General features: G+C 45.7%; 1 protein-coding gene across 1 annotated transcript in view; it reads right to left on the bottom strand.

Moving 5' to 3' along the window:
* LOC126336941 (G protein-coupled receptor kinase 1) overlaps positions 1–12464 on the bottom strand; it is a 1003538-nt gene that overhangs the window by 49325 nt on the left and 941749 nt on the right. The gene's annotated exons all lie outside the window — the stretch shown is intronic.

The following is a 12464-nucleotide window of genomic DNA, read 5'->3' as shown; positions in this document are numbered from 1 at the left end:
GGTATAAAAGGGCAGTTCATTGGCGGAGCTGTCATGTGTACTCAGGTGATTCATGCGGAAAGGTTTCTGACTGACTTGACTATGGCCGCACGACGGGGATTAGTACATCTCGAAAGCGGAAAGGTAGTTGGAGCCAGATGCATGGGACATTCCATATGGTCCAACTGAACTGATCATAGATTGTAAATGGTCATATTCGGCTACTTGAAGGCAATTTGCAGCCATTAAACGATGGAATTTTTATGGATGACAATGCGTCATGTCACCAGGCCACTGTTGTTCGCGATTAGTTTGAAGAACATTCTGGACAACTTAAGCGACTGATTTGGCCACTCAGATTACCCGATATGAATCCCATCAAGCTTTTTACATCTACATCCATACTCCGCAAGCCACCTGACGGTGTGTGGTGGAGGGTATTTTGAGTACCTCTATCGGTTCTCCCTTCTATTTCAGTCTCGTATTGTTCGTGGAAATAAAGATTGTCGCTATGCCTCTGTGCGGGCTCTAATGTCTGTGATTTTATCCTCATTGTCTCTTCGCGAGATATACGTAGGAGGGAGCAATATACTGCTTGACTCTTCGGTGAAGGTATGTTCTCGAAAAACCACAAAAGACCGTACCGAGCTACTAAGCGTCTCTCCTGCAGAGTCTTCCACTGGAGTTTACCTATCATCTCCGTAACGCTTTCGCGATTAATAAATGACCCTGTAACTAAGCGCGCTGCTCTCCGTTGGATCCTCTCGCCTCTTCTATCAACCCTATCTGGTACGGATCCCACACTGGTGAGCAATATTCGAGCAGTGTGTGAACAAGTGTACTGTAACCTTAGGATTCTTCCAATGAATCTCAGTCTGGTATCTGCTTTACCGACGATTAATTTTATATGGTCATTCCATTTTAAATCACTCCTAATGCGTACTCCCAGATAATTTATAGAATTAACTGCTTCCAGTTGCTGACCTGCTATATTGTAGCTAAATGATAAAGGATCTTACTTTCTATGTATTCGCAGCACATTACACTCGTCTACGTTGAGATTCAATTGCCATTCCCTGCAGCATGCGTCAATTCGTTGCAGATTCTCCTGCATTTCAGTGCAACTTTCCATTGTTACAACCTCTCGATATACCACAGTATCATCCGCAAAAAGCCTCAGTGAACTTCCGATGTTATCCACAAGGTCATTTATATATATTGTGAACAGCAACGGTCCTACGACGCTCCCCTGCGGCACACCTGAAATCATTTTTACTTCGGAAGACTCCATTGAGAATGACACGCTGCGTTCCGTTATCTAGGGACTCTTCAATCCAGTCACACAATTGGTCTGATAGTCCATATGCTCTTACTTTGTTCATTAAACGACTGTGGGGAACTGTATCAAACGCCTTGCGGAAGTCAAGAAACACGGCATCTACCTGGGAACTCATGTCTGTGGCCCTCTGAGTCTCGTGGACGAATAGCGCGAGCTGGGTTTCACACGATCGTCTTTTTCGAAACCCATGCTGATTCCTATAGTGTAGTTTTCTAGTCTCCAGAAAAGTCATTATACTCGAACATAGTACGTGTTCCAAAATTCTACAACTGATCGACGTTAGAGATATAGGTCTATAGTTCGGCACATCTGTTCGACGACCCTTCTTGTAAACGGGGATGACTTGTGCCCTTTTCCAATCTGTTGGAACCCTACGTTCTTCTAGGGACCTACGGCACACCGCTGCAACCGTGTGTAAAATGGAAATGGTATGCCATCAGGTCCATCGACCTTTCCTCTTTTGAGCGATTTTAATTGTTTTTCTATCCCTCTGTCATCTATTTCGATATCTACCATTTTGTTATCTGTGCGACAATTTAGAGAAGGAACTACAGTGCAGTCCTCCTCTGTGAAAGAGCTCTGGAAAAAGTCATTTAGTATTTCGGCCTTTAGTCTGTCATCCTCTGTTTCAGTACCATTTTGGTCACAGAGTGTCTGTTTTGATCCACCTACCGCTTTGATATAAGACCACACTTTCTTAGGATTTTCTGCCAAGTCAATACGTAGAACTTTACTTTCGAATTCACCGAACGCCTCTCGCATAGCCCTCCTCACACTACATTTCGCTTCGCGTAATTTTTGTTTGTCTGCAAGGCTTTGGCTATGTTTATGTTTCCTGTGAAGTTCCCTTTGCTTCCGTAGCAGTTTTCTAACTCGGTTGTTGTATCACGGTGGCTCTTTTCCTTCTCTTACGATCTTGCTTGGCACATACTCATCTAATGCACATTGTACGATGGTTTTGAACTTGGTCCACTGATCCTCAACACTATCTGTACTTGAGGTAACCCTTTTGTGTCAAGCACTCTGAAATCTGCTTTTTGTCGCTTTTCTAAACAGAAAAATCTTCCTACCTTTCTTTATATTTCCATTTACGGCTGAAGTCATCGATGCTGTGACATCTTTATGGGAAATAATGGAGAGGTCAGTTAGTCCACAAAATCCTGCACCGACAACACCTTCGCAGTTATATACGGCGATGGGTCACCACTACTGCAGGGGACTTCGAACGACTTGAGTCCATGCCACGTCGAGTTGCTGCACTAAGCAGGGCGAAAGGAGGTCCGACGAAATGGAGTAAGTCATGACCAAAGAAAGCAGGCGTTGACAGATGTGAAAATTACCGAACTATCAGTTTAATAAGTCACAGCAGCAAAATACTAACGCGAATTCGTTACAGACGAATGGAAAAACTGGTAAAAGCCGACCTCGGGGAAGATCAGTTTGGATTCCGTCGAAATATTGGAACACTTGAGGCAATAATGACCCTACGGCTTATCTTAGAAGCTAGATTAAGGAAACGCAAACCTACGTTTCTAGCGTTTGTAGACTTAGAGAAAGCTTCTGACAATGTTGACTGGAACACTCTTTCAAATTCTGATGGTGGCAGGGGTAAAATGCAGGGAGCGAAAGGCTATTTACAATTTGTACAGAAACCAGATGGCAGTTATAAGAATCGAAGGACATGAAAGGGAAGCAGTGGTTGGGAAGGGAGTGAGACAGGGTTGTAGCCTATCCCCGATGTTATTCAATCTGTATATTGAGCAAGCAGTGAAGGAAACAAAAGAAAAACTCGTAGTAGGTATTAAAATCGAGGGAGAAGAAATAAAAACTTTGAGGCTTGCCGATGAGATTGTAATTCTGTCAGATACAGCAAGGGACTTGGAAGAGCAGTTGAATGGAATGGACAGTGTCTTGAAAGGAGGAGATAACAAAAGCAAAACGAGGATCATGGAATGTAGTCCGATTAAGTCTGGTGATGCTGAGGGAATTAGATTAGGGAATAAGACACTAAAAGTAGTAAGAGTTTTGCTATTTGGGGAGCAAAATAACTGATGATGGTCGAAGTAGAGAGGATATAAAATATAGACTGGCAACGGCAAGGAAAGCGTTTCTGAAGAAGAGAAATTTGTTAACATCGAATATACACTCCTGGAAATGGAAAAAAGAACACATTGACACCGGTGTGTCAGACCCACCACACTTGCTCCGGACACTGCGAGAGGGCTGTACAAGCAATGATCACACACACGGCACAGCGGACACACCAGGAACCGCGGTGTTGGCCGTCGAATGGCGCTAGCTGCGCAGCATTTGTGCACCGCCGCCGTCAGTGTCAGCCAGTTTGCCGTGGCATACGGAGCTCCATCGCAGTCTTTAACACTGGTAGCATGCCGCGACAGCGTGGACGTGAACCGTATGTGCAGTTGACGGACTTTGAGCGAGGGCGTATAGTGGGCATGCGGGAGGCCGGGTGGACGTACCGCCGAATTGCTCAACACGTGGGGCGTGAGGTCTCCACAGTACATCGATGTTGTCGCCAGTGGTCGGCGGAAGGTGCACGTGCCCGTCGACCTGGGACCGGACCGCAGCGACGCACGGATGCACGCCAAGACCGTAGGATCCTACGCAGTGCCGTAGGGGACCGCACCGCCACTTCCCAGCAAATTAGTGACACTGTTGCTCCTGGGGTATCGGCGAGGACCATTCGCAACCGTCTCCATGAAGCTGGGCTACGGTTCCGCACACCGTTAGGCCGTCTTCCGCTCACGCCCCAACATCGTGCAGCCCGCCTCCAGTGGTGTCGCGGCAGGCGTGAATGGAGGGACGAATGGAGACGTGTCGTCTTCAGCGATGAGAGTCGCTTCTGCCTTGGTGCCAATGATGGTCGTATGCGTGTTTGGCGCCGTGCAGGTGAGCGCCACAATCAGGACTGCATACGACCGAGACACACAGGGCCAACACCCGGCATCATGGTGTGGGGAGCGATCTCCTACACTGGCCGTACACCTCTGGTGATCGTCGAGGGGACACTGAATAGTGCACGGTACATCCAAACCGTCATCGAACCCATCGTTCTACCATTCCTACACCGGCAAGGGAACTTGCTGTTCCAACAGGACAATGCACGTCCGCATGTATCCCGTGCCACCCAACGTGCTCCAGAAGGTGTAAGTCAACTACCCTGGCCAGCAAGATCTCCGGATCTGTCCCCCATTGAGCATGTTTGGGACTGGATGAAGCGTCGTCTCACGCGGTCTACACGTCCAGCACGAACGCTGGTCCAACTGAGGCGCCAGGTGGAAATGGCATGGCAAGCCGTTCTACAGGACTACATCCAGCATCTCTACGATCGTCTCCATGGGAGAATAGCAGCCTGCATTGCTGCGAAAGGTGGATATACACTGTACTAGTGCCGACATTGTGCATGCTCTGTTGCCTGTGTCTATGTGCCTGTGGTTCTGTCAGTGTGATCATGTGGTGTATCTGACCCCAGGAATGTGTCAATAAAGTTTCCCCTTCCTGGGACAATGAATTCACGGTGTTCTTATTTCAATTTCCAGGAGTGTAGATTTATGTCTCAGGAAGTCGTTTCTCAAAGTATTTGTATGGAGTGTAGCCATGTATGGAAGTGAAACATGGACGATGACTGGTTTGGACAAGAAGAGACTTTCGAAATGTAGTGCTACAGAAGAATGCTGAAGATTAGATGGGTAGATCATACAACTAATGAGGAAGTACTGAATAGGATTGGGGAGAAGAGAAGTTTGTGGCACAACTTGACTAGAAGATGGGATCGGTTGGTAAATCATGTTCTGAGACATCAAGGGATCACCAATTTAGTATTAGAGGGCAGCGTGGAAGGTGACTAAACAGATACAAAAGGATGTAGGTTGCAGTACGTACTGGGAGATGAAGAAGCTTGCACAGGATAGAGTAGCACGGAGAGCTGCATCAAACGAGTCTCAGGACTGAAGATCACAACAACAAGTCATGATTTTAGTCACTTATCTATCCAGTACTGTCATGTGTTCCTTTAGTAATTTAGACTTTTCCTGCAGTTGACTTCTGGTTCTAATGAACCTTGTTGAAACTGTTGCGTGCGAGTTTCTGCCATTAATAAGGGAGAATAATTCTGGGATCTTACCCGGAATGCCGAGTACGGCGGCAACTAGAAACGGGAACATTTGAGATACTCAAAAGAAAAAAAAGGAACAGTACAGAACTTTATTTTACGTTCAAAATACCCGACTTTTCCATTGTGCACGAAATCAAATGCTGTCGATTTTGCGAAGCGCAGACTCCTTTATGTGGCAACTCGCGCAGCATAGCTAGTCTTTTCCCTCAAAGCCGAACCAGTTCTTTCATAATTTCAAACAGACATTGATTGCGTGTAGCGACGGGATCCGATTAACGGCGCTGAAACTGACGTTGTGTGTGTGTCAAGCTGTCACCATGTTTTTAAAAAGCACGGGTGGAGACTGCATGCTCTACTCTGCCCGATGACTAATAAACGTCCGTTAGTGCTACAAAGTTTGACGCCAATCGCCCACTTCTGCTACCGCTGCTACGATGCAAAACAAATTAATCTGAAATTAAAATTTCCAGTTCCTTAGGTTTACAATTTCTTTTTCTGGCCTGCAACGGCATTATTATTCTCCATTGAAAATTCAGGAAATCCACTTTTCGCTCTGCAGTGTACTGTACCTCACTGGGTGTCGCTAGTAGTACATGCCTGATCTGTTAAGCGAGCCATCTTACTACACACGTCAAGAAATCTGAAACCGAGATTGCTGCAGTATCAAAAGAGCTTCTTGTTTAAATGAAACTTCCACGAGGTGAGAGGCTATGTAATGTTATTTCAGTGATTACATCATCGAGTCAAATTTACTAAGAATTCGGCAGTATGAGCCCACTTATCGGATGGGAAGGGTGTCATAAGTCATGGTATCCTCTCCTGAGGCAAGCCGCCCCACAACTGGTGTAACTGACCACTGGTTGTACTGTGGAAGTAGGGAACTAAGGCGTACTAGGACCGCTACCGAATGATGTAAGGCACGGTTGTGCACGAATCGTTTTATTGCATGGAGCGAATTTACAGAGCTTCCACACCGTTACAACGTCAAGAGCGCACTGCAAGTCTCTGCTATTTCTCCCCAAAGATTTTCTCCCTGGAATGTTAGAGATGTTTCGACCTCTCGAAGCTTTCGACGTTGCCACATGCCGGACACTGTCACAGGGGCAGAGTTGACGCCAGAGCTGGCCCCACGCACGTTCTACTAGGGACCGATCTGGGATCTTTCAGGCCAAGGGAGTATCTCAGCATCACACAAACAGTTCACAGAGACACGTGCAACGTGTGGAAGAACATTGTCCCGTAGGAAGATGGTACCACAATGTTGTCACTTGAGAGGTAACACACGAGGACACAATGTCCGTAGCCTTCTGCCGTAGGATCCCTTCGAACACTACTAGCCGCTACTTGAGGTCACGCTCAATGACCGCCCGCATGATGACGCTTTGAGTAACACCGCTGTGCTTCTCCAAACTTATGAAACACTGGGACTTCTCCCCTAGGTCATGGCCATACTCGACGATGATGATCATCTGGGATAGTGCAGAACGTCAGTTCATCGCTGAAGACAGTGAGAGTCATCATCAGTCCATCCAAACGAAGGCGTTTGTGGTGTGGTGTTAACAGCAGCCTACGCTTGGGATGCTAATTCCCTAGTCCGACTGCTGCTAGGGAGTCTGCTACATCTTGTCGGATAGCAGGCACGGATTTGTAGGTAGCACCTCCGTGTCCTTCACAGTGATAACTCGACATCTGACGCTATTCATGCTCCTTATATACCATCCTACCACGCCCGGTAACAAACACTACACACGAACAAAACTAATGCACTCTGGTGGCTAGTGTACGAGTCACAGAGAATTGTAACCCTCGGCATCCACATGCCTGTCGATGATGCATATGTGTACGACATTACATTGACATCCGACTATGTCTTCTGGGTGTGTCACCTCTTTTGTCAGGCACGCCTTCACCAGCTACAGCTGAGGATGGCCTCAAAACTCGGGCGCCAGGCATCATTGATGCCAACGTGGAACACCACCACATTTCGAAAGAGACACTCCACCCCCTACCCATATTTTCCACGGTTAACATAACTGGTAAACACTGGTGTTCTTTGACGATTTGAGTGCTGTTTCCCTTAGCGACTGATGCGCAAAACCCTGGAAAGTCCAGGGATTATCCCTTCTATGTAAATGCGACCTCTGCTTGTTGTTATACGCTCAATACAAATTGGCACTTTTCGCAGGTTATGGTGGAATCATAAAGTGGCGATCACCACGTAGCAGTCCGCCCCCGGTATCTGAGTGGTCAGCGCGACAGAATGTCAATCCTAAGGGCCCGGATTCAAAAAAAAAAAAAAAAAAAAGTTCAAATCTGTGTGAAATCTTATGGGACTTAACTGCTAAGGTCATCAGTCCCTAAGCTTACACACTACTTAACCTAAATTATCCTAAGGACAAACACACACACACACACACACACACACACACACACACACACACACACACACACACACACCCATGCCCGGGATCAGCCACACAGTCTACGAATGCAGCGCCTGAGACCGCTCGGCTAATCCCGCGCGGCAGGCCCGGATTCGATTCCCGCCTAGGTCGGAAATTTTCTCCGCTCAGGGACTGGGTGTTGTGTTGTCCTAATCATGATCATTTCATTCCCATCGACGTGCAAGTCGCCGAAGTGGCGTCAACTCGAAAGACTTGCACCCGGCGAACGGTCTACCCGACGGGAGGCCTAGTCACACGACATTTTATTTACCACGTAGCAAAACGGTGATGCGAGGATGGAACGATGCGGGCTGAACAAACTCTGCCTCCTCCTCGCAAGGCAGGCAGCACACTAGAATCAACACCGCATTCACATTGCCTACCAACCAAAAGATGCCGGTGCTATATTGCTACAACGCACTGTATTGTTTCGTGGTTAAAGTTCGTAAAGAGCGGAAACAATCCGTAATGGCCCATATTCTGACTTCTTCAGTTCCCACAAAAGTGCCAGTTTATACAATGTGTACAGTAAAGCTGTTGTTGTTGTCCGAAGGCTAGTTTCATGCAGCCCTCCACGCAAAAGCGGTTGGACAAATACACGGAAACACCGCGATGAATGTGCGCTCGAACATAAATGCAGACGCTAGCCGCGCCTGCAGGTGGTGGTGTTGCAATGTCCTCAGCCGGTTGGAGGTGTCAGTTACGGCCAGAACAGTGCTCTGTGTAGTGTTGACTGCATTATGTCGGAGCTAAGTGAATTAGAACGTGGGCGAAGTGTTTGTGCTCATTTACAATATGAGGCGCTTGCGTACCCCAGATAGGCATACAGGGAAAGAAGAAAAACACCATACGCTAAGTCACAACGCGGAAGAAAACGTGTGTTCAATGATTGCGACGGTCACCGAAGAGGATTGTGAGGAAAAATTGGAGCCCGACAGCTGCAGAAGTTACTGTAGCACTGGATGACGCATTCCCCAACTTTGTCAGCACCAAAACAACACGACGAGAGCCTCACAATAAGGGAATTGCGGGGCAAGTTGAATTCCAAAATTCTGTGTATGAGATAGTACATGTGTACATATAACATTACATAAAATTTACTGTTTGAGAGATAATTGAATCAAAATTTGCACATTACGTTATTACCTATGATCTGAAATTTTTCATTTCTTTTGTCAAATAGTTTGATCCAGATGTTGATGGACACTTCTAGAACACATACAACCACAAGAGGAACTGTCAAAGGTTACTTTGCTTCTTAATTTCAAAATGTGGTAGGTTATTCTTAGTATTAGGTTGGCGCATTATACTCGTAGCACAATAGATACACGTAAGAGAGACTTTCGTCGTTAATAATATATTCTCGGTCACTCTTTACAACAGTCTGCCAACGCAGTAGTAACTTGTCGAATCCGCGACTTAAGAAATCACGCGGTTTTGAACCGAAGAACTCGTCGAGGCACGTTTGGAGCGCATTTTTATCCGGAAACGAAGTTGCTTGAAGGAAGTTCGATACATAGCGCAAAAGATGAAAATCTGAGGGCGCAAAATCAGTTGAATAAAGTGGGTGCGAACTGACTTCCCAACCCAACTCCCGTATGGCGTTTTTCGTGTCAAGCAGAAAGCGGGCGGGCGTTATCGTGCTGTAAGCTTCGCTTCATGCAGTCTTCCTGGTCGTTGTTCTTCGACTGCGTCTGCAAGACGTCTCAGTTGTTGACAGCAATTGTCAGCAGTGATGGTTACACCTCGGGGAAGCAATTCGTAGTACAACACACTGCCGCTGTTCCACCAGATGCGTAACATTATCTCTTGTGCGTGCGCGCAGGTCTTTGTAAAGGGTGTTGCTATTTGTTTGGGCACATCCGCTCCTTTCTTTTCCTATATTAATATAAAGACACCATTTTTTGTCACCAGTTGTAACGATACAGGCTAGGAATGGTTGGCGTTATTCACGAGCCAACTGATGACGTATAAGCAAAGACGTACACATGGGCACCCGCTGATTTTCGTGCTCTTGGCACCATGCTGCGTACACGTAGACCCGATTTCTGAACCTTCTCCACTGCATCCAAATGTCTCACGATGGTGGAATGATCACAGCTCATCGCACTTGCCAGTTCTCCAGTACACTGACGTGGATCATTGTGGATTAATGCGTTTGAACGATCTTCATCAATCACCGAAAGTCTTCCTAAACGTGGAGAGTCACTAATGTCAAAACGATACTCCTTAAAACAACAAATAGGTTTTCTTGACGTGCTCTGTCCAACGGCGTTATCTCCGTACACGGCGCTCATGACTGTAGTTGCCTCCGCTGCTGTCAGCCCTCTACTGAACTCAAACAGAAGAATATATCGGAAATGTTCATATTTCTCCTCTCGGGACTCCATTTTCTAGCATTCACAGCTTCACTTCCTATATCCAAATGACAAAATTACATTATATAAATTCAAATGGCAACACTGAACTACGAATAATAAATTGCAATGGTTCAAATGGCTCTGAGCACTATGGGACTTAACATCTAAGGTCATCAGTCCCCTAGAACTTAGAACTAATTAAACCTAGCTAACCTAAGGACATCACACACATCCATGCCCGAGTCAGGATTCGAACCTGCGACCGTAGCAGTCATGCTGTTTCGGACTGAAGCGCCTAGAACCGATCGGCCACCGCGGCCGGCTAATAAATTGCAATCAATAAATAAACCCACAGCAATCAGAATACAAAAAAGAAAAGAAAACGCGACGAACTTATGCACAAACCTAATAATCAGATAAACAAATCTGTGTACCAGTTTTTTAATATCAGTCTTAGAACTCTCGCAACTTTTTTTTTACATAGCAATTTTTATTTCACAATAATGTCAATAAATTTTACAGTTATGCACTTTGAACAACTTTGTACCACAGGAAGTTCTACAAAGCCTGTACAAATTACACCTTTTTATCTGGAATGGTTCAACAAAACATTTTCCTTAGACACTGGAAAACGAAACTTGCATGAACTGCAGAAAAAGATTTAATTAACATTTTTGCCAGAAACGAGTACGTTAACATTGGTCCTACCCATGCATTTGGTCTTTTTCGTCTTCACGTATCTCTTTTCTTCTAGGCTGAACCTTATGTCGCGCCCTTTTGGCGACATACTTCACTGACATTTCAAAACCAGTAATACGCATATCATCAATCTTCTTCAGTAGGTTTTCAGTGAAGCAACCTGCGTAAAATCCTAGTCTCGTAAGGGTCATGGTTCTTCCAGTGTTACCATAACTGAACACTAGACAAGCATTGCACAAGAAAATTTTGACAATATGAGATAACGCAAGATTTTGCCTTTGGATGTCTCTTCTAAATGAGGTTCTTAAAGCTTTCGTTTAGGTTTTGTGTCCCACTCTGTGTGCATTTCTTTAATAAATCGTAATTAATCGAATCGTTAATAGGCTCACAGCCTTCTACACTCCACAGATGTCGTCTCTGGTGGCGGGAAATAATAAATTACCGCAAACAAGGACAGATTCGTGTAGAAAAGGGGGGGGGGGCGGCGTGGACTGCGCTTGGTTGAAACAAGATGGCTTTTACAACATTTGTAGCACGAATTGATTCTGAAAATTGGCAATAATGTTTCTGACACGCTAAAGAACTAACTGGTGACAAAAACTTTCAACATCTTTGATCAAATTTACATACTTCCCCTCTTAATCGACTATGGAGCGATGAAAGTAAGCGATTTGGTCGGGTGAGTCTTGTTTCACACTGCTTCCAACTTCTGACCGAGTTTACGTCCCAAGAGTGAAATATGGCAGGTTTGGTGGTGATATGCACAGCCATACATGGTAATCCAAGGGCCCCACTGTAATGTGGAAGATCGCAGTACTGCCAAGGACTATGTGGTCATTATGCCTCATCACGACAAACTCATGGTACATTGTTTGTTATCCAACAGTGATCCAGTGTTACAAGGCGACTGTGCCTCTGTTCTCACAACTCGCATCGTCCAGGGCTAATTTTTTTTTAGCACAGGGATAAATAAATTGTCGCATCTCCCCTGGACACCACAGTCACCAAATCTCAGTATTACTGAGCCTTTGTGCTCTACTTCAGAGAGAAGGCTGAGTACTTGCTATCCACTTTCATCGTCATTACCGGAATTTGTCAGTATTTTGCAAGAAGAATGGTATAACATCCCGTCTAAAACCATGTAGGACCTGTATTTATCCATTCCGAGACAACTGGAAGCTGTCTTGAATGTCAACGGAATTCCCACTCCGTTTAGTCAAAAAATGTGTTTTCGGTGTTTCTCTATATTTATCGCCCCCCCCCCCCCCCCCTGTATACTCTCCTGCACGAGGAGGCACTTCATCTCTGCATAACTACTGCAACGTACATCAATTTGAACCTGTTTAATGTAGTCAAACTCAGGTCTCTATGCAGTTTTTGCCCCCCCCCCCCCCCCACAACACACCTGCATCAATTACCAAACTGACGTTTCCTTTATGTCTCAGAATGTGTCCTTTCGAACGATCCCTTCTTTTAGTCAGGTTGTACCACAAATGGTTCGAGAATGT

This window comes from Schistocerca gregaria, chromosome 1 (assembly GCF_023897955.1).
Source record: "Schistocerca gregaria isolate iqSchGreg1 chromosome 1, iqSchGreg1.2, whole genome shotgun sequence".
Lineage (NCBI taxonomy): Eukaryota > Metazoa > Arthropoda > Insecta > Orthoptera > Acrididae > Schistocerca > Schistocerca gregaria.
Note: the sequence above shows the minus strand (reverse complement) of the source record. Positions and strands in the feature narration are given on the sequence as shown.